Genomic DNA, 22,856 nt, shown 5'->3' on the forward strand with positions numbered 1-22,856 from the left:
CGCAGAGAAGAAGGTATATTCTTTCCTATTTGGGTGGAATGTTCTATAGATGTCTGTTAAGTCCATTTGGTTCATTACCTCCATTAAGTCCTTCAATTCTCTGTTAGGTTTCTGTCTGATTGACCTGTCCATTGGTGAGAGAGGAGTGTTGAAGTCTCCAACTATTAGTGTGTGTGGTTTGATGGCTGCCTTGAGTTCTAGAAGTGTTTCTTTTACATAAGTGGGAGCTTTTATATTAGGGGCATAGATATTCAGGATTGAGACTTCATTCTGATGGATTTTTCCTGTTATGAATATAAAGTGTCCCTTTCCATCTCTTCTGATTGATTTTAGTTTGAAGTCAAGTTTGTTGGAAATTAGTATGGCCACACCCGCTTGTTTCTTAGGGCCATTTGCTTGGTAAACCTTTTCCCAACCCTTTACTCTGAGTAGGTGTCTGTCTTTGTGGTTGAGGTGTGTTTCTTGTAAACAGCAAAATGTTGGATTCTGTTTTCGTATCCAGTCTCTTAGCCTGTGCCTTTTTATAGGTGAATTGAGTCCATTGATATTAAGTGATATTAATGACCAGTTAATTAATGAGTCATTTTTAGTAGTAGAGTTTGTGTGTTTCCCTTCTTCTAGTTGTGCTGGTGAAGGGTCGCTAGATGCCTGAGTTATTGTGGGCGTTGTTGGACTCCTTGGTTTGTGATTTTCCTTCTATTACTTTCTGCAAGGCTGGATTTGTGGCTGCGTATTGTTTAAATCTGTTTTTGTCCTGGAATATCTTGTTTTCTCCATCAATGGTGAATGCAAGCTTTGCTGGGTATAATAGTCTAGGCTTGCATCCATGTTCCCTTAGTGTCTGTAGCACATCTATCCAAGCTCTTCTGGCTTTCATGGTTTCCATTGAGAAATCAGGTGTAATTCTGATAGGTTTCCCTTTATATGTTACTTGACCTTTTTCCTTTGCAGCTCTTAATATCTGTTCTTTATTCTGTATGTTTTGTGTTTTGATTATTATATGGCGTGGGGATGCTTTCTTTTGATCCAGTCTATTTGGTGTTCTGTAGGCTTCTTGTACCTTCATAGGAACATCCTTCTTTAGGTTGGGGAAGTTTTCTTCTATAATTTTGTTGAATATGTTTTCTGGGCCTTTGAGTTGTAATTCTTCTCCTTCTACCCCAATTATTCTTAGGTTTGGTCTTTTCATGGTGTCCCAGATTTCCTGAATGTTTTGTGTTAAGAATTTGTTAGATTTGTTTGTTTCTTTAATCTGTGAGTTTATTTCCTCTATAGTATCTTCAGAGTCCGAGATTCTTTCTTCCATCTCTTGTATTCGGTTGGAAATACTTGTCTCTGAAGTTTCTGTTCATTTACTCAGAGTTTCCATTTCCAGTCGTCCCTCAGATTGTGTTTTCTTCAATACCTCCATTTCATTTATCAGGTCTTGTACTGTTTCCCTTACCTGTTTGATTGCTTTTTCTTGTTTTTCTTGTTTTTCTTGGGTATCTTTGAGAGATTTATTTATTTCGTCTACCTTTTTGTTTGTCATCTCCATTTCTTTATGGCAGTTTTTTACCTCCTGTTTAAGGTCCTCTATTATTTTCATAAAGTACTGTTTAAGGTCGGTTTCTTGTATATCTTCTGGGGTAAGGTGTTCAATTCTTGTTGTTTCGGGATGTCTGGATTCTGGTGATGTCATATTGCCTTTCATGTTGTTGGAGGAGCTCCTGCATTGGCGCCTGCCCATCTCTTCCTTCAAAAGGAGCCCGGAGGCGTTTGGTGTCCTAGACCAATCTTTGCTGTGACTGAAACTGGTTGGATCTCCCCAGTGCCAGAGGAGGACCTATTCCTTGCGTCACAATCTGAAGAAGCCCGCACTCCCTTGCAGGAATCCTCAGATCTGCCTGGAGGCCAGAGTCTGACTCCTCTGGGTGGATGGCCTTAGAACAGGAGCAGGACACCTGAGAACACTAGGGAAAGCTTGGGAGACACAGGGATGGGAGAAACCGACACAAGCCTTCAGAGGGAAGTGGGGGTAGGGGGTCTGTGCTCTCTTCCAGGGCAGGTTGCCCCAGGGTCCGCATTCACTCACCAGTTCAGATGGAATGTCAGGGCACAGGATCAGGGATTCCAGGCAGCCCAGGGTCGCAGCCCAGACAAAAGGCCTTGCACCCATTCCTGACCTTAATTTGTGAAAATATATTCTTACTAGTCAAGATTATATAAATATAACTTGACTCTGTAGCCAGCAATGGGGGCTGCAGATGTTTTTAGATAATTAGAAGTTACCCACAGATCAGGAAAAATGTATTTCAAGATTTAAAATAGTTTTAATGTCACTGTGCCTTGGAACATGCCAAGTGGGCTTATATTAGGAGATTTACAGTATAGCTGAGTTCCAACCAAAATGTTTATGACAGAGAGTCTGTGAAAGCCTGGCATTCCTGTTAATTACAAAATGTTAATTAAAAATGTTTATTAAACTCAGAAATAGAGAATGTAATATACAATTTCCTTAATCTTCTTAGACTCCTCAGTAGTTTAGTTTTATAAAGCTATCTTTCCAAACAGATAGTAATGACTGGTTCTTTCTCTGAAGCTGCAGCTGTGAGATTACAGCCCACCAATTAGGAAGCTAAGATTTATTGCACATAAATTGTCAGGATGACTCTGATTCTTATGAAATGAAATGTGACCTTAAATGTAGCTCTTATATTCAACATGAAAGTTTCATAGCTGTAAGAACAAAGAGAAGCAGAGGAACCAATGTGAGAAAATAAAGACAAGTAACCACCTAGAGTATGTGTGTGAGTTTTTCCCTATCCCCTAAATTCCCTAAGATATAAAAAAGTCTTCCTTTCATGACACCATGGACTTCTGCAAGCCCTGTGTGCAGTGTTGGGGCTGGTTCTCTAAGATTGCAGTAAAATACATCACAGGGAATAAGTAAGATTACAGGTTTTAGAAATCTAGACAATGTCCAGAGTTTCTTTGTTTCTATTGCCTATGTGAAGCCATAATTCCTGCTGTGATAATAATGGAATTAACCTTTGAAACTATAAGCAAGCCTCAATTAAATGCTTTCTTTAGAAGAGTTTCCATGGTCAAGGTATATCTTCAAACAATAGAACACCGACTAAGACAAAAGTTTGTACCAGGGCCTAGGGTATTGTTATGATAGACTTTACTAAGGTTTGGTTTCAAGGAATATGAACCACATTGAGACTTTGGACTAGAAAAGATAATAGACACTTTAAGGTGGCTGTAAAGGTCATCCTGAAGAAGTGGTGTTGGGAGTGATCTGAACTGTGGGGGAACAGCTCAAGAAGCTTCAGAGGGGAAGAATATTGGTATATATAGTAGAGTCCATTCTGATATTTTGGCAAAGAATGTGGTTGCATTTTTTTTTCTTTGTCTGAGAAAAAGACAAAGGCTAAGGCTAAAGTGAAAGGTTTTGGATTAATGCCATTGATACATAAGATTTTAAAATTGCCCAGTATTGACTATACTGCATGGATGCCATTAGCAAGTCTTATACACAACTGTAAGGAATGGACCTGTGTTCAAGGATATAAACAGATGAAAGAAAATCCTGATGCTAAATGGATTAAAGGGAGTAAAGACCTCAGGGCAAGAACACATCCGGATAAGCTTCCGATTTGTGAAAAGGAGTTAGAAAAGTTTAAGCAGGGAAGGAAACCACCAAAAATATAAAGCTGATATAGTTGATATTGAACAGGGGAGGGGGACATGTTCTAGCCCCATTGAGCAGGAGAACTTGGACATGTAGTTCTGGACTTAGTGTCAAAGATCAACAAAACAGCTATGGGATCTCTCTCCATGTTTAAGGAAAGTCACCGAGACCAGGTGTGTGTCAAGGTTATCACTGCACAGAGGTCCAAAGAGGCCTTTGCATGAAGCTATGAAGGTGAAGCCTGCATTGCCTGGGAGACTACAAGATGCTTAGAATTCCAGAGTGATATGGGATTTGTATGCTGTGGATATGTTTTTTGCTATTCATTAATAAAGAAGTTTCTTTGACCTATGGTAGGGCAGAATATAGCCAAGTGGGAAATCTGAACAGAGATAGAAAGAAGGAGTAGGTGGAGTCAAGGAGACATCATGTAGCTGCCAAAGGAGAAAGATGCTGAAACCTTACCAGTAGGTCACAGCCATGTGGTGATAAATTGATTAATAGAAATGGGTTAATTTAAGATCTAAGAGCTAGCTAGAAATATGCCTGAGTCATCAGCCAAACAGTGTTGTAATTAATATAGCTTTTATATGATTATTTGGGTCTGGGTGGCTGGGAAATAAACAAGTAGTCTCCACTTATAAAATGGCACTCAGCAGCAGAGGAGAGGGTGCCTGAACTGTCCTTATCCCATAGCCACACTGTTGAATATCTTGCATATCACCATAGAACCTTCATCTGGCGATGGATGAAGCTAGAGACAGAGACCCACATTGGAGCACTGGACTGAGCTCCCAAGGCCCAGATGAAGAGCAGAGAGAGGGAGAACATGAGCAAGGAAGTCAGGACTGCGAAGGGTGACTCCACCGACGGAGACAGTGGGACTAATCTAATGGGAGCTCACCAAGGCCAGCTGGACTGGGACTGAATGAGCATGTGATCATACCAGACTCTCTGAGCGTGGCTGAAAATGAGGGTGGACTGAGAAGCCAATGGTAATGACACTGGATTTTGATTCTACTGCATGTACTGGCTTTTTGGGAGCCTAGTCTGTTTGGATGCTCACCTTCCTAGACCTGGATGGAGGGGGGGGCTTGGACTTCCCACAGGGCAGGGCACCCTGACTTCTCTTAGGACTGGCGAGTAAGGGGGAGGAAAAGGGGGAGGGAAATGGGAGGAGGGGAAGAGGTGGAAATTTTTAATAAATTTAAAAAAAGATAAACTGGCACCCAGTGTTTGGCAATGTACATCAACATAAAGCCTAAGAAAGCTTAAAAAAGGGCATCTAGACCCACAAAAACAAGAGTCAATTGGAGCTTTTTGGTAGCGACATGTTTTCAGATAGGCTGTTTGCTGGAGGAGAACAGAGGCACAGCTCCTTTAAGAGATGGCTTCCTGGTTCATGCTTGTGGAAGGAACAACTCTAGCTCTTTGAGGAAGTCCTGCTACAGAGCACTTATGGGGTTTGTGAGCAGCATGCAGCAAGTTGCTTAATGGCTAATGGCAGTGCCATAGATCTGCTGCATCCCTGGAGCTATGGCGGTGCACATATCTCACAGAGCTGGCATAAACATACCTCTGCCATATTGAAAGGCTGAGAGATGTGGATCTGGCATCCAGGGTTGCTGTGACCACACCACTTATCATTAAAAAGAACACTCCTTGTCAGAAATTGATTACAGATACACAATAAGACAGATTCAGAAAAAAAAAAAGACGTCTGAATGGGTCACAGTGTTGGATAAATGTACATGGGCTTAAGAGAGAGAGAAGGGGGAGAAGAGAGGAAAGAGTAAGACAGTTATGGATTAAAGGAATAAAGATAAAATAAATATTAAAAGTAATAGAGTAAAAAAGCCACATAAATATGGGATAAATACAGAGAGTCTTGATTATATACATTATTGTGTTTTCTTTGATATTTTTTACTCCAGAGAGACATTTGATTGTGCGAGCTGCTAAGATAAACCGATATAAAGGTATCTTGATTTAAAAATTTGCGTCTAAGGAAATGTTACTTTGAAAAAGAGATTCTGCTTTTGTTTCCACAGAAGATGAGAACTGTGGACTCCTTCAAGGGTAATGTGGTTTGATAGAACAAGAACCCCTGAAAGGTCTCCATGAACCCTAAAATTACTTTGCTCAACAAACAGCAGTTTGGAGAAAATGATACCCAATTTCCCCAAAATGATTGTTTATAAATGTTTGCTTTTATTTAAATGGGGCTGATTATAAGTGATTAATGTTCACAGTCAATTTCTTTGAAAGGGGGTGATAACATATAGAAATGAATACTTTATATTGGTATGGATTTTGGTTTGTTGATAAAAAATTAAGGTCAGTATATTTCTGCTCTTATTTAAGGCATTATGCTTATATAGCTCATATAAAATATAATGTATAATTTAAAATTTTAAATTAAACATATGTAGTGATGAGCTGCGGGCTGGCTTCCTGCTGCCTGGCTCCCAGCCACCAGCTAGCTTATGCCCCAAAATAACAACACACAAACTGTATTCATTTAAACACTGCCTGGCCCATTAGTTCCAGCCTCTTATTAGCTAATTCTCACATCTCTTGCTTTAACCCATATCTAATAATCTGTGTAACACCACGAGCGGTGTCTTACCGGGAAAGATCCAGCACACCTGACCTGGTGGCTGGCTTCATGGCATCTGACTCCCTGAGAAGAGGCACAGCAGTCTGTCCCAGAGAGGAGAGGCGGGGCAATTGTCTCACTTGGGAGAGGCGTGGCATCTGACTGAGCCATCTACCTCACTTCCTTCTTCCTGTTCTGTCTACTCCACCCACCTAAGGGCTGGCCAATGCAGTTTCTTTATTAAAACAGAAGACCCTCCCACATCAAACATAGTCATTTATAATAATCAAACTTGTAGTCATGTTAAGTTTTCTAGATATACAGAGATGTATTTAATTTATGGATATAAGCTTTAACACTTCAAAGAACTACAGAATATGGCATTTAAAAGGTTTTAAGAACTAACAGTTTTCTCAATAGTGAGACAGATCTGCTTCTTGCCACACCAATTACTTCAGAGAGGCTGATGGGCACTGAAGAAACTTTTTATGGAATTTGCCTTCAATGTGACAAGACTAGCCATTTGAGCAAGAAACTGCTCTTGCCTGGACGTTTAGATAGTATGCTGTATAAACTGGACATGCAGGGCCCATAAAAAATGACTACTGAGTTTGCCTAAAGAAGGTATGACAGTCCTTCAGGGTTCCTGTTTCATGAGTCTTCCAGACATTCTGCAGGACACAGAAGAAAGTGACTGACAAACTGTCAATATAGGTAAAACAGTCTTTCAAATTTCTTGCTTCTTGAAAAGGTCTGCGAGATAGTCTGGGTCTGTAGGCTGAAGATGGATGCCACAACATTACAGAATAACTTTGGTGACTGTCTAGACTGTCTAGTCTCTGTCAATACTAGAGTTTCAGAAGTTGCTTATAATGCACTTCCTGTTTCTTAGATAATATTATATCCTTCTGGGGTCTTTTATGGAGTTGAAGACAGTTATAGTTTTCTTTGGTTATGATAAAATATAAATTAGATATGAAAGTTTAGACTTTCAAAGAAATACTGTACCAGTAATTCTTGCTCGATACTTGTTTTATTATATGTAATTTTAGTATGTTAAAGTTAAAACCTTTCTTTTTATTTAGACAAAAAAGTAGAGATGATGTGGATTCCCTTTTGTATGCTGTGAATATTTTTTATTTATTTATGCCCTTGGTTAATAAAGAAGTTTCTTTGGCCTATGACAGGGCAAAAAATAGCCAGATGGAAAATTCAGAGATAGAAAGAGTAAGCTGATTAAGGAGACACCATGTAGCTGCTGAAGGAGAAAGATGTTGGAACCTTATCAGTAGGCCACATCCTCATTGCAAAACAGATGAATAGAAATTGGTTAATTTAAGATGTAAAAGCTAGCTAGAAATGTGCCTGAGCCATAGGGCAAACAGTGCTGTGATTAATATAGTTTTGTGTGATTATTTGCGTCTCAGTGACTGGGAAATGCACAAGCAGTCTCCATTTACACCAGAGCCATAGGAAACCTTCTAAGAAAAACAGCAGACTGGGCACAGACCAACTCAAGAGAGAGTAGTATGTTGCAGACAACTGAGAAGAATTGGAAATTTGAAGGGCCCTTTGATATTAGACATGAAGATACAAAGTTTGAAGACTTCCCTGCTGGTTTTATGTGTTCCTTTAGTCCAGTATTTTCCCACTCTGCTCCCTTTCCTCCATTTTGGAATGGCAGTGTTTTTCCTGTGATGTTGTATGTCAGAAGTATGTGGTCTGCTTTTTTATTTTTATTTTACAGGGGGTACAGGTAAGAGATTGCCTTTAATCTCAGAAGACCTTCGAATATTGGAACTTTAACCACTTTTGAGATTATTATGGATGACAGAGACTTTTGAAGTTGGACTGAATACATTCTTGCATTATGGTATGGACATACGCCTATGTGGGCCAGGGAATGGAATGTAGCAGTTTTTAATAAGAATGATCCCCATATTTCATAGAGACTATTTGGAAGGATTACTAGGTTTGATCTTGCTGGAGGAAGTATGTTACTAGAGATGGTTTTGAGGTTTCAGAAGCCCAAGCCAGGTCAAGGCTCTCTCTGGTCTCTGATCTGTGGATTCAGGTGCAGAACTCTCGGTTACTCATGAGCACTATGTCTGCCTTCAAGCTGCCAGGATCACTACCATGATATTTGTACGAGCTGGTTTGTTTGTTGACTTGACACAAGCTAGATTCATCAAAGAGAAAGAAGCTTCAGTTTTTAAAAAATGCCTCCATGAGATCCACTTGTAAGGCATTTTCTCAATTAGTGATCATTTGGGGAGGACCCAGCATATTGTGGTTGGTCTGAGCAAGCAATGTGAAGAAAGCCAGTGAGCCGCACCCTTCCAGAGCCTCGGTAACAGCTCCTGCCTCCAGGGTCCAGCCCTGCTTAATTTCCTGTCCTGACTTCTTCCAATGATAGTCATGGTGTTTTTGTCACAGCAATAGGAACACTAAGACAATGATAATGGACTAAACTTCAAACTGTAAGAAAGCCCCAGTTAAATGCTTCCATTTGTAAGAGTTTCTGTGGTTATTGTGCCTCTGCACCACAATAGAACACTGTTTAACACACAAAAAATATATTTCTTTTCCAGTGTTTGTTTTTCAAGATGGGTCTTACTATAGAACAGACTGTTTAGACCAATCTGGCTGGAGCTCATCATGATTAACCTAACTCTGTCTCCCAGGTTCTGGAATTAATAACATGTGCTAATTTGCTGGATAATTTTGCTTTTGAAAATAATGGATTATATGGGAATGAGTGGTTTACAACTGAAAAGACTTTAGGAGATATGTTACCATTTTCCCAAGGCTCCTCTTCCTTTGTTATTTAGTTTTCTTCTTCTTTTCATGTGTGTGTGTTGATGTAGTACCAATTTTCCTCAAACTGAGAGTGATTTTTCTGCCTCTGAATCCTTTGTGCTATAATTTAAGGCATACACCACCATTCCTGGCTAGAAAAAAAAGTTTTATTCTGCAGTTCTCTTTAATTTTTTTTAGTTATTATTTAATGTGTATGGATGTTTCACCTGTAATTTTATATCTGTACCCAGTTCATGCCTGGTAGTGAGGGGGGCAGAAAGAGAGTGTCAGATTTCTTGGAAGTAGATTTATAGATAGTTTGAACCGCTATATGTATAACGAAATGCACCTTGCATGCTTTGCTAGAGTCTTTAATACTATTAACTGCTGAGCTATTGCTTCAGCCGATGTTCTCTTTTCTTGACTATGTTTTCTGTTCAAGACATGTTATGCCACTAGGGGATCAGACTCCTGTTCTTCATTAAAGAGTAGAATCTTCTTCAAATGGGAGAATTAGCCTAAGGCAGGGATGAACTCTCTAACTGGTTACCGAATACATGGTTAGGTGGTTAACCCTGAAACTATGTATACACAACCCCCCAAAAATTTATTAAGCAAGATACATTCATATATTTGTGTACACATATTCATATAAATGTATAGAGACTTGACAAAAAAAGGTGTGAATAGGGAACCTGAGTAGGGGTGAAGGGATGGCAAAGGAGGAAAGTGATGTAATTATATTTCAATTGAAATCAATAAAAATAAAATGTAAATGAAAATGAGATGACCTAGATAAGTGAGTCTCAATCTGTGAGCCACACCCCCTTTAGGTATGGGATAACTCTTTCATAGGATATCAGATATTCTGCATATTTACATTATGATTCTTGACAGTAGCAAATTTACAGTCTCCACTGGTACCTAACATGCATTTGTTATAGAGAATAGCAAAGATTTATATACCTAAATTCATTTAAATTTTGTAAATAAATAACATATACATGAAAAATATTTATTTTTACAATCTGTAATGACATATATATTTGTCTTTTTACTATTTGTATATCTGGTGCCCTAGGAGGCGAGAAGAGGCATCTAATCTCCTGGATCTAAAAAATACAAGCAGTGCTGAGTCATCTAATGTTGGATCTAGGAATCAAACTTGGGTATTTAAGAGGAGCAGTACTACTGAATAAACTCTCCAGGTCCCAAATATGTGATTATAATAAAGATGAAGATGCCAAATTATTTCTTCTGTTTTATATCATGTGAAGGAGCTGAAAGTCCCTGTTAGATGGTTGTCAAATGATTCAATAAATTTCTATTCCTCTATGAATAGACTCTCCACATTGCTTCTTAATTTCATTATTAATATGGTTAATATTAAGCAAAGATAAGAAAAGGTTTTATTTAAACCAGTCAGAGTTCAGTCAGGTTATATTAGGAAAAGTTTCATAATTCAATATATACTCTTTTTGGAAATTTTTTTTGAGACAGGCTATCACTACATAGTCAAGGCTGTCCTCAAACTCATTTATATTGACCAAGGTGGCCTCTAACTCAGAGAGAATGGCCTTCCACCATCTCCTAAGTACTGAGATTACAGGCTTGCACCACTAAGACCAGCTGAGATTTTAAAAAATAACTTGTCTTTGAATAATGAAAGAATAAAATGAGGTTTACAAAGGAACCATTATTGTTTTTGATGGACAGTAATACTCCTTGAAATTCTATAATAATAAAAATAAATAATAATAATAATAATGAATTTAAACTTGAAAATTATTTCATACATTCCCAATAATTGGGTTATTTTCTTTGTTGTTTTTTTTAAATTTCAGTCACTTAAAAATGCTTGAACTGTGTGTGTATAAACTCGACCGATCCCGGAGAAGCCGGCGGAGCCCCGGGGAGAGTTCTCTTTTCTTCGTGAAGGGCAGGGCGCCCTGGAATGGGTTCGCCCCGAGAGAGGGGATTGGTTGGCTTCCCCAACGGTATATACCCATGCCATGATGTGCATGTAACAGTGAGAAGTAATTTACATGTGTCAATTATCTACTTCCCCTACGTGAGTTAGCCACTTCTCCTCTGTGAGGTCTAGAGATGAAACCTAGGGAGTCAGGTTTGGCTAAAAGCAACCTCATTAGCCCTTATTTGGATTTAAAAGTTACTTATGTATATGCTGGCATTGGAGTGTGCACAGTCCAAGTGTAGATATAAGAGATAAACTTGTAGGAGTAATACAGGTCTCACAGCGATTTAAATGAGGTCACCAGACTTAGCAGCAATCAATTTTACCCACTGAGATTTCTGGCATTCATTTATGGTTTTGATGAAGTGTTGTGAACAATTGTTTAAACCTCAGAATAAACTAACAGAATCAAAAGAGAGAAAGAAGAAAAAAGAAAGATAGCAATATATCATTTTCATTTGCAAATATGATTTATTATTCAAACTCTCCTGTTTTATCCATCCTTCAATGGTAATGTTTACAATCTGAAAAGACAATATTTTATTGATGTAAGGTTTCAACTAATCTTTTTTTGAGAATCTAGTCGGGGAGCTCACTGGGAAATGTCTATGGTGTGCAAGGCTGGAACCTGTCCTTGATATACATATAAAGATGGTACAAAGTAGACCCCACATATCTATCTTGGCCTAAAAACTGATAATTACATTGGTTTTTACACATACACATATGCATTAACACATGCACACAAACACACACACACACACACACGCCAGGCTTTTTTTTTTTTTAAGTAAATCCCATTGCTCTTGTGTTATCTGGCACATTTAGATAAATTCCCTAGAAGGCAGTACTTAAAGTTGAAGTGTCAAATAGATAACTAATTGGAGCATGAAGATGCATGGAACATCAACTAATATAACCATATCCATATCAAATATTGCTATGTTGTGTGACATATATGTGCTGATTATCTTACTTTATCATATCTCAACCAGAGAGAAGAAAATACTGCTTTGGATATATGCATGAGGTATTTATCGCTTTTTATGTTCTCTTCTATTAAGCATTTTAACATTAACATTGTTAAAATGTGTAGAAAATCAGCACACATTAGGGGTACATCTTCTGTCTTGGACTTGTATTCAAGACACTGACACATGGATCAAGAGCTAACATCCAAGCCAGGCTGCAAGGGCCCACAGATGTGAGTCCATTTCACCTTGGCTAAATGTTAGAGAGTTTGAACTTATTCTTGCTCTCTCAAAGTTGTTGACAACAGGTATGGCTACAAACAAGAGATCCTGACCTAGGATGTGGTGAATTAGTATTTTGAGTATAAAGGTGGATCTGCTGTACCTTGACCAAAGATCAGAGAATACAAGTCTATTCCTGTTTCTTTAAGGAGATTGCCAGGAAGTTCCAGGGAGTGGCTGCATGCAGGTACTTGATCTAAGGGTGGATTGTTATGTGTCCTGTCTAAACAGCAAAGTGCTTGACTGAAGATGCTATGTTTATTCCGTATAGCATGTTAATGAAGTCTGTTACCTCCCCACTCCCCTTTTGGAGTAGGATATAAACATATAGAAAATAAACACAGATGATTTCAGTATTTACTGAATTTCCCTCCCAGTTCTTCTGTATTTTGTTTCTCTCATATCGGTTTCTTTTGTTTAATAGTTCCAATCCTCCTGCTCCTACCCTGGAATGTGCGAACCCCTTCAAGACTAGACCCCAACATCAGGCTAGATAACAAAAACAACATGTGGAGGGAATTTGTGAATACATGAAAAACAAAACCAGGAACAAAATCCCAACACCCTTTTACAGACAGCCTTACTTGAAAAGTTTGATCACATACACTGCCTGATGATTAAATAAACAATGGGTCACTTAGAAGATGGGCATCACATTCTATATATTGCAACAAATATATATATACCAACCAAGTGAAAGTGCAAAAGAAAAACAATAGCCACACAAGGAATAGCAGGACCACAAAATAAACTTCACTAAATGGATTTGCTACATGTACTGCAAATTTCAAACCTACTCCAAATGTTTCAAAACACAAAGCACAGCCACAATTGTTATCTTCACCATTACACTTAGTTTACGTCTTTCAGGATATGATGAAAAAGAGATGAAACAACATTTTTCCTTGAAAGTGAAGACAACTTTGATGTTTATAATCTTTGTGAAATCATTTACATGATAGGTTTTTTTTTTTTACCTTGTATGAATCTTTCCTAATAGCTAACATGAAGATGACATATAAAGGGTAGGAGACAGGGCCACAGAGTTAAGGCAGGTTCATTCATGCCATTTTCATAGTGATTCTGCAAACAAGGGCCAAATTAAACTCTTCTGTAAGCTGACTTAGAAATGCTTTATTAAAGCAACAGAAAAAGCACTGATACACATCCATAGAGTTTTACACCTGGATGAATTAGTTCATGTAATGGAAGAGAAGTATGAAATCTAAACGGGTTACCTCTTCATATAAATTCATAGGGTCATCCTAATGCTTGAACAGATTGTTGACATCTGTCAGCTCTATCCTCCAGAATAATTTTGTTTAACTGAATGTAAGTTTGTTGGCTAAAGATCTTACCAAACTCCTTATAGTCAGATTCCCTTCTGTACTCATATTTTTCAAGTGCTCAAAGATTACTGTGATATACAAAAGTTTGAACAGACCAACTACACATTAAAAGTTTTACTCATGTCAAAAGACCACCATGAAGTGCAAAGTTTATAACAATGACTATATTTATGGGGTTTTTCCGCAGTATGATTTTCTTTTCTCATGAATTCGAAGATTACTGCTACATGCAAAGGCTTTACCACATTTATGACATTTGTAGGGTTTCTCTCCAGTATGTGTTCTCTTATGTAGTTGAAGATGACTTTGACGTGCAAAGTCTTTACCACATTGATTACATTTATAGGGCTTTTCTCCGGTATGTGTTCTTTTATGTATTCGGAGACTACTGTGACATACAAAGGCTTTACCACATTCATTACATTTATAGGGTTTCTCTCCAGTATGTATTCTTTTATGTATTCGGAGACTACTGTGACATGAAAAGGCTTTACCACATTCATTACATCCATAGGGTTTCTCTCCAGTATGTGTTCCTTTATGTACTCGAAGACTACTATGATGTGCGAACACTTTACCACATTGATTACATTCATAGGGTTTCTCTCCAGTATGTGTTCCTTTATGCATTCGGAGTCGACTGTAACATGCAAAGGCTTCACCACACTGATTGCATTCATACGGTTTCTCTCCAGTATGTGTTCTTTTATGAATTTGGAGACTACTGTTTTGTGAAAAGGCTTTCCCACACTGATCACATTCATAGGGTCTCTCTCCCGTATGTGTTCTTTTATGCATTCGGAGACTACTGTTTTGTGAAAAGGCTTTCCCACATTGATCACATTTATAGGGTCTCTCTCCAGTATGTATTCTTTTATGTACTTGAAGGTGAGTGTGATCTGCAAAATCTTTGCCACATTGATGACATTTGTAGGGCTTCTCTCCAGTATGTGTTCTTTTATGTTTTTGAAGATAGTGACGTGCAAAGGCTTTACCACATTGATTACATACATAAGGTTTCTCTCCAGTATGTATTCTTTTATGAACTCGGAGACTACTTTGATGTGCAAAAGATTTATTACATTGATTACATCCATAGGGTTTCTCTCCAGGATGTGTTCTTCGGAGACTATTGTGATGTGCAAAGGTTTTACCATACTGAATACTTTCAAAGGATTTCTCTTCAGCATGAATTCTTTCTTGCCTTTGAAGATGCTTGTGATATGCAAAGTCTTTGCTACAATGAGGATATTCAAAACTTTTCTCTCCAATACGGCTACTTTCATACCTGCAAAGATAATTGGCAAATGAAAAAAAAACTTCATCATATTTATTACACCAATGAGCCATTATAACTGTACGAATTTTACAATTTAATCTAATTGTAAAAAGTAATTAGAACTTAAGGTTTATAGTTATGGTGTTTCCCTTCATTAAGGGTTGTTTTGCATATTTGAAGATGTCTGTGATGGTAACAACCTTTATTATATGGCCCACATTTATAGCATTATTTTTTCTTAAATGAGATTTTTCACATATTTAATGAGAACTAGAGGAATTCAGAACTTTACTGCATGTTTACACTCACAAGTATTCCTATACTGTTAGTCAAACTACGTAGTAATATTTTGTTTATGTTTTAATAAATAAAGCTTGCCTAAAGATCAGAGTGCAGAGTTACACCACTCGAAGCCAGGCACTGGTGACACACGCTTTTAATCCCAGGACTTGGGAGACAGAGGCAGAGGGATCTCTGTTAGTTCAAGGCCACCCTGGGCTACATGAGATTGGATTTGTCTAAAAGAGAAACAGAGCTCAAACAAAGGTGATCCCAGCACTTGGGATCCCATGCCTTTAATCCCAGCACTAGGGAGGTGAAGACAGGAGTGATATGTCTTGGTGGAAAGAGGACTATAAGTCAGGAGATGGGAACTCGGCGTGATCTGATATTTGGTGGAGACAGATGGAGTCTGGAGATGCAGTCTGAGGACAGGATCACCCCTTCAGTCTGAGCACTGGTATAGATGAAAGAACTCTCTAGTGGCTGACCTCTCTGCTTCTCTGATCTTCAGCAATCTTCCCTGTATCTGATTCTGGGCTTTTATTATTAAGACCAACTAATATTTGTGCTATATCTTGTGATCAAAGTTTGGAGTACAGATTTATGAAAAAGACATTTGTCTATGTCTCTGCAGCCACTGACATTGGCTGGAGTTACACATGGATGGAATTACTTCCCTACTGGCTAGGTTTTCCTTTCTTCTTTCTTGGTGGGCTTTCTCTGGATCCCCTTCATGGGCTGCTTCCAAACTAGGCAGCTGCCTTGAAATCTGGTCAGACTTTTACTGTTGTACACAACAGCAGTCAGCCTCACATTGTCATCATCATCGCTGGCAGATTTGGGGAGAAAAATTGGAAATTATTAAAGGAATAGTTTTTTCCCCACGTTAAAAAAAAGCAAAACAGTTGTTATGGAGAAAGTTAGGTCTCTGTATGATTATATAAAGCATGATTTAAAATGGAACAATTAAATGAAGGGATAATGAACTTAGCTGGGATTAACATAGTTTTAATTATCATTTTGATAATCCTTGTTGTAATTTGGATAATTCATGGTTTATCTCTTAAAATGTTGTTTGATATGAACACTGAGATACAGGCCTTAGAAAAACTTAATAAAACAGATCCTAGAGATATTCAAATCCAGACAGAGGAATTTAATGGAGAGCCAATATTACTGTTACATTATAAAGTTAGAGAGGAACAGCCTAAGGATTTCAAACAACAAACCTTAATATATCCAGTAACCTTAGAGGAACTGCCAAATGATAGAGGCTCTGTAAGAGCTGAGTGGATTCCTGTGCCAATGTTAGATTTAAGGAGATTCAAGGAAGTGATAGTGTCATATGGCATGCTTTCACCGTATGTGAAGCAGGTGTTAAACTCATGGTCATCCTGTAATAGAACTATCCCTAAAGACTGGAAAGACTTGGTTAAAGTAGTCTTGGAGATTGGTCCACAATTACCATGGAAGACCTGGTTGAAAGAAGAGGCTAAGATGATTGAATAATAGTGTAGAACTGCAGGTATGGAAATCTCTCAAGATTAATTTCTTGGAGAAGGAGATTATGTGAATATAGAAAGGCAATCCCCATATGATGGCCACATCCTGGCTTTATGCAATGTAGCAGTTTTCAATGCTTGGAAGATAATAGAAAAAGTAGGAAAGAAGATTGCCTCACTTACTAAAGTCATACAGGGCCCGAAAGAAACCACCACTGATTTCTTACAAAGATTGGCATCAGCAGTAAATAGAATGATACCAAATTCAAAAGACAGACAAAAATAATTGAATCTCTGGCTTTTGAAAATGTTAATTCTCAATGTAAAATGATAATTAGACCTTTAAAGGCAAGATAAGAGTCCTTGGAGGAATGGATCCCAATGCAATCACATGACCATGATGATGCTTGGATAGGAGAAGTGATTTCCAGAAGTTTGAGGAAAAATTGAAATGTCAAGTGTTTTAATTATGGCAAAACTGGGCATTCCTAGAAAAATTGTTTTTTCTAAGCATAATTCAAATAGAATGCCCCTCCCTTCTGGGTTATGCAGAAAATATGCCATAGGCAAGCACTGGACAAATGAATGTTGATCAGTGAGGGACATTCAATGTAACCCTTTGCCATTGGGAAACTCCTTGAGAGGCCTTTTGCAGGCCCCTATACCAAATTTGGTACAGTTGTTTCCTGTTATTGTAGAGGAAACTGCTCAGAGTAATTAAAGAACCTAATGCATATTATAAGAAGTCATACTGTTCTGGATGATAAAACAGCTATAAAAAAGAGAACAAAAGTTCAGAAAAACCATAAAGTGGGTATTTTGGCAAACTTCAATAAATGAACAAAGACTAAAACTAAAAATACAAATAAATAGGGGCTGGAGATATGGATCAGTGGTTAAGAGCACTGGCTGCTTTTCCAGAGGTCCTGAGTTCAATTCCCAGCAACCACATTTTGGCTCACAACCATCTGTAAGGAGATCTGGTGCCCTCTACTGGCCTGGAGGCATACATGCAGGCAGAACACTGCATATGATAAATAAATGAATCTTTAAAAAAATACAAATAAATGACATCATCATTAAAGATTTGGTAGACACAGGTGCCAATGTAACAAGTGCACCAGAGTCTTGGCAACAGGATTTGCCTCTTCAGGATGTATTTCAGTTTTTAGGGATCAGAATTTTTTCTCAGGTAAAGCAGAGCATGAGATGAGTCAAATGTATAGGATCAGAAGGACAGAGAGGAATATTAAAATCATATGTGGCTAACATAGCAATGAATTTGTGGAAATATGATTTGTTATAACAATGATACTCAGATCAACATTCCCTTAATCTTAGAAACAAACCATAAATTAATGTATGTTTCTGGTGAAAATATTACAAGATATTATAAAGAATTGTCACTGGCCATTCAGGTTGTACAAGAAGAAGGCACAACAGTAGCTGATCTTTCAAAGTTATCAACAGCTCTACCTTTAAAATATTTGGCAGATATCCTGTATGGGTTGTACAATGGCACTTAATAACAGAAACTGCAGGAATTAGAACGGCTGGTAAAGGAGCAATTAAGTGCTCAGCATATTGAAGGATCAACCAGCCCTTGAAATTCTCCTGTATTTGTTGTTAAAAAATAAATCTGAAAAATGAAGAATGGTAACAGATCTAAGAGCTGTTAATAGGTGATTCAGCCAATGGGCTCTCTTTAGTCTAGCATTCCTTTGTCTTCTCTATTGCCTAAAGGATGGCCTCTTATAGTTACTGATTTCAAAGATTGTTTCTTCACTATACCTTTACAAGAAAAAGACAAAAATTTCCCTTCACAGTGTCTACTTATAAAAATTCTCAGCCTGGACTGAGAAGCCAAGGACAAAGGCACTGGGCTTTGATTCTTCTGCATAGACGGGCTCTGTGGGAGCCTTCTCAGCTTGGTTGATCACCTTCCTGGACCTGGGGGGAGTTGGGAGGACCTTGGTCTTAACATAGAGTAGGGAACCCCGATGGCTCCTTGGTCTGGAAAGGGAGGGAGGGTGGTATGGGTGGAGGGGAGGGGAGGGAAGGGGGAGATGGAAATTTTTAAATATAAAAAAAGCGTTGTACCATTAAGATGGTTTTATTTATGAAAAACTCTTGTGAATACAGACAGAGATATATGGGTAAAAATGGGAGGGCTATAGGAATTGTAAATAAAATATTCAGCAGGTTGTCTCTGGTAGGAAGGAGGAAAAGGTAAGTGGAAGTCACAACTAGGAACAAAATGTCGCCAATGCTTTAGTTCTTCAACTGCGTGTCGAGTATGCAAGCATTTTCATAATTGTGTTTAGTCACCTTTTAAATTAAGATGCAGCAAGATCGTGGAAGGTTTTATGTTTATTATCTGATTAAGATACCGTTCAAATATATGCTACATGAAGTCCTTTCACAAATAAAGCTTCTCTACTAGTTTCCAAAAAAAAAAAAAAAATTCTCAGCCTGCTAAGATATATCAATGGAAGATTCTCCCACAGCAAATGTAAAATAGCCCCACTTGTGCCAATATTTTGTGTGGTAGTCATTGGAAATGATATGTAAGCAATTTCCTGAATCTAAAGTTTATTATTACATGGACATTTTGCTATCTGGTTCAAAGGCAGATACTTTAGAATGTTTGAAGAGGTAAAGAAAATCTTGCCTTGTTGTGAATTACAAATTGCTCCTGAAAAAATACAAAGAGGATATTCTATTAATTATTTAAGCTATAAAAATACGTTTGCACTGGGCTGTGGTGGCGCATGTCTTTAATCCCAACACTTGGGAGACAGAGATAAGCAAATCTCTGTGAGTTTGAGGTCAGTCTGGTCTACAAGAGTGAGTTCCAGGATAGGCTCCAAAACCAGAGAAACCCTGCCTTGAAAAACCAAAAAAAAAAAAAAGGTTTACAAAAAAAATTAGACCCCAAAAGATGCAAATTAGGAGAGATCAATTGTAGACTCTAAATGATATTCAAAGATTACAAAGATTACTAGGAGGCATTTCATATTTATGGCCCAATAGGATAGGCCCTGAGGAACTAAGTAATTGGTCAAAACCTTAGATTGTCACAAGAACTTAAATAGTCCCAACTGTAGCTGAGACAGAATTGGATTTGATGGAAGAGAAATTACAGAAGTCACATGTCAATCATGTGGATCCAGAACTTAACTGAATTCTGGCCATATTACTCTCCAAGCATTCTTAATGTAGATGGAAATATTATCTTAGAATGGACCTTTTAACCATATAAACCAATTATAATTAAAATTAAAAACTTATGTGTAAAATGTCTCTGAATAAATTCTAAATGAAAATTGATATTATTATCAATAAGTAGGAAGTGACCCAGCAGAAATTGTTGACCCATTCACTGAAGATGAAATTGACAAATTTTAGGCAGAAAGTGAACCCTGGCAAAGAGCTTGAAGTATTTTTTTGGTAAAGATTTACAACAAATAAAGCAAAAGCAAGGGAATTCAACATATTAAAAAACTAGCTGAATCCTTCCTCACATTGTACAGGAAACACCAATATCTAGAACCCCTACATTCTATACTGATGCAAATCATTCAGGAAAGGCAGATTATAAATTAGAAAAATTAAGTAAAGTGGATCTAAGCCCTTATGATTCTGTCCAAAATTAAGAGCTATATGTGATTCTCATGTCACCAATGTATTTTAAGGAACCTTTCAACACAGTTACTGGTTCACAATATGCGGAAAAAGTTGTTTTGCATATAGCAACTGCTGAATCTATACCAGATGATACAGAATCAACTTTATTATTTATTTAGTTACAAGAAATAATTAGGAATAAGAATCCTATATACATAACACATATCTGATCCTATACTGGTGTGTCAAGTCCTCTAGCACAAGATACTGCAGAAACTGATCAATTATTGATTGGAAATGGAAATGTGCTGGAGACCTCAGAACTTCATAAAAAGCATCATGTCAGTTGGGTGGTAGTGGCACAGACCTTTAACTCCAGAACTTGGGAGGCAGAGACAGGTGGATCTCTCTGAATTCAATGCCAACCTAGTCTACAGAGCGAGTTCTAGGACAGGCTCCAAAGATACAGAGAAACACCATCTCGACAAACCAAAAACCAAAAACTAAAAATTATGTCAATAGCAAGGTTTAAAAAATACTTTTAAAAAATTTGGCAACATACCAAGAAAATTATAAGGAAATGCCTTACTTGCTTTTTATATAAACAAACTCTACTATCTGTAGGAAGTAACCCAAAGGGTACTCAAACGAATAAAATATGGCAGATAGATGTGTTTCATTTTGTAGAATTTGGAAGACCTAAAATATGTATACTGCACCTTTGATACGTATTCAGGTTTTCAATGGGCAACTGCTTTAACTTTGGAAAAGGCTCATTTGGTAATCACACATTTGCTAGAAGTTATGGCTATTATGTGTATACCTGCACAAATAAAAACAGACAAAGCTCCTGCATATGTCTCTAAGAAAATGATACAGTTTTTTTGCTTATTAAAATATAAAGGATATTACAGGTATACCACACAACCCTCGGGGCAGGAAGTTAAAGAGCAATCAAATCAAATTCTAAAGGATATGTTGAATAAACAGAAAGTGATGATAAAGACCCCCAGAAATAGATTGCATAATGCTTTATTAACTTTGAATTTTCTAAATGCTAGTGAGAAAGGAACAACAGCTGTGGAGAGACACTGAATAGTAGACAAAGCTATGGAATTAATTCAGTTGGTATACTTTAAAGTCATGTTGACCTCAGAATGGAAACCAGGACATGTTTTATGTTAGGGAAGAGGTTTCACTTTTCTTTCTACAGAAGAAAAGCTATGGATACCATCAAAATTGATACAGATTCTATTGAACAAGACAGATTTCTTAATTAGAAGAAATGATAGCTCATCAAGTAGCTGGTCCATTTAATCTTTACTAACCTATAAAATTAACAAATGCTTTACATTTGATCAGATATAACTTGCCAAAAGGGAATGTTCCAAAAATTAGGGTTGGTAGCTGCCATGTCTTCCAATGCCAGTCAAAGTGCCCTGTAGTGCCTGGTGGAGGAGCTCAAGCTGTGGGCTGGCACCAAAAGGACCAGGTCTCTCACAGACAGCCACAGAGCTTCAGCAGTACTACATGCAGAATGCCTGCAAGGATGTCCTGCAGCTTGGCATTCCAGTTGGAAGCAATCCCTCCTGGGAACCCATATCCTGTGCCTTACTGTGAAGATCTCCAGGAAGAAGTTCACTGGACTGCAACCAGGTCCCAAGAGAGCAGTTTCAACAGCCAAATCGCTCTCTCTGTTGCCTGGTCCTAGAGTCAAATTCTACAATTTTTTTTAAACCTCACCACCAAATTTACTAAACTGCATCTCTTGTGTTGCTTTGCCTGGGATATGGCATGTTTTACTTACTGGGTATTTGCATTTTAGGAGGGAAATGCTTTATTTTCAAAAACTGAGTATTTGTAATCATCCTAACATTTTTATACTCTAATAAAATTTGTTCTTCAGAATGTATAATTACTAAATGAAGACAAAGTATAAAACTGGAGAAATAATTGATAGAAAATTTTTAAAGGAGAACATTTTCATTTCTTAATGTGATAAACATTAAACCTGGAAGTTTACAAGTTTGACAGTAAACTTGGAAGATTCCTTCGCCAACTGAAAGGATTGATGTAATATTAGGTGCTCCATCCTGGGTGAGGTTGATTAGATCTTTCTTTAGTTCACAATTTATGATTGTGTTTGTAGCTCTTAAAAAGTGCTTAAGTCTTTTAAAAATGTTTAAAATGTGAACTATATTCAGAACATTATAATTGATTAAAAAATGTGAAATATTATAACCTAAAAGAATTAATGTCACAAGTATTTTATTGGAGTGATGTGCCTTTGATTTAATTGGGGAAACTTTTAGAAGGAAGTTTGTGTTTATAATAATCTTTGAAGAACTTGGAAATAAAATTTTTCCATAGTTAAAAAAATAGTGTTAGGAAAGGGCTTGTTTCTGTCTTTTCGGGAGTATAAAAGACATTCATCTAAGGAATCCAAAGAACAATGGACAAATGAGACATCTGAAGAAAAAGGAAGATATCCAGAAAAAAAAATTCCCAAGAAAAA

The 22,856-nt window shown here is 37.5% G+C and overlaps 1 pseudogene; it reads left to right on the forward strand.

The window, feature by feature from the left end:
- The first annotated feature begins 21,753 nt into the window (after positions 1-21,753).
- On the forward strand, positions 21,754-21,961 carry LOC119812478 (annotated as a pseudogene).
- Positions 21,962-22,856: the final 895 nt, after the last annotated feature.

The sequence above is a fragment of the Arvicola amphibius genome, chromosome 4 (genome assembly GCF_903992535.2).
Source record: "Arvicola amphibius chromosome 4, mArvAmp1.2, whole genome shotgun sequence".
Classification (NCBI taxonomy): Eukaryota; Metazoa; Chordata; class Mammalia; order Rodentia; family Cricetidae; genus Arvicola; species Arvicola amphibius.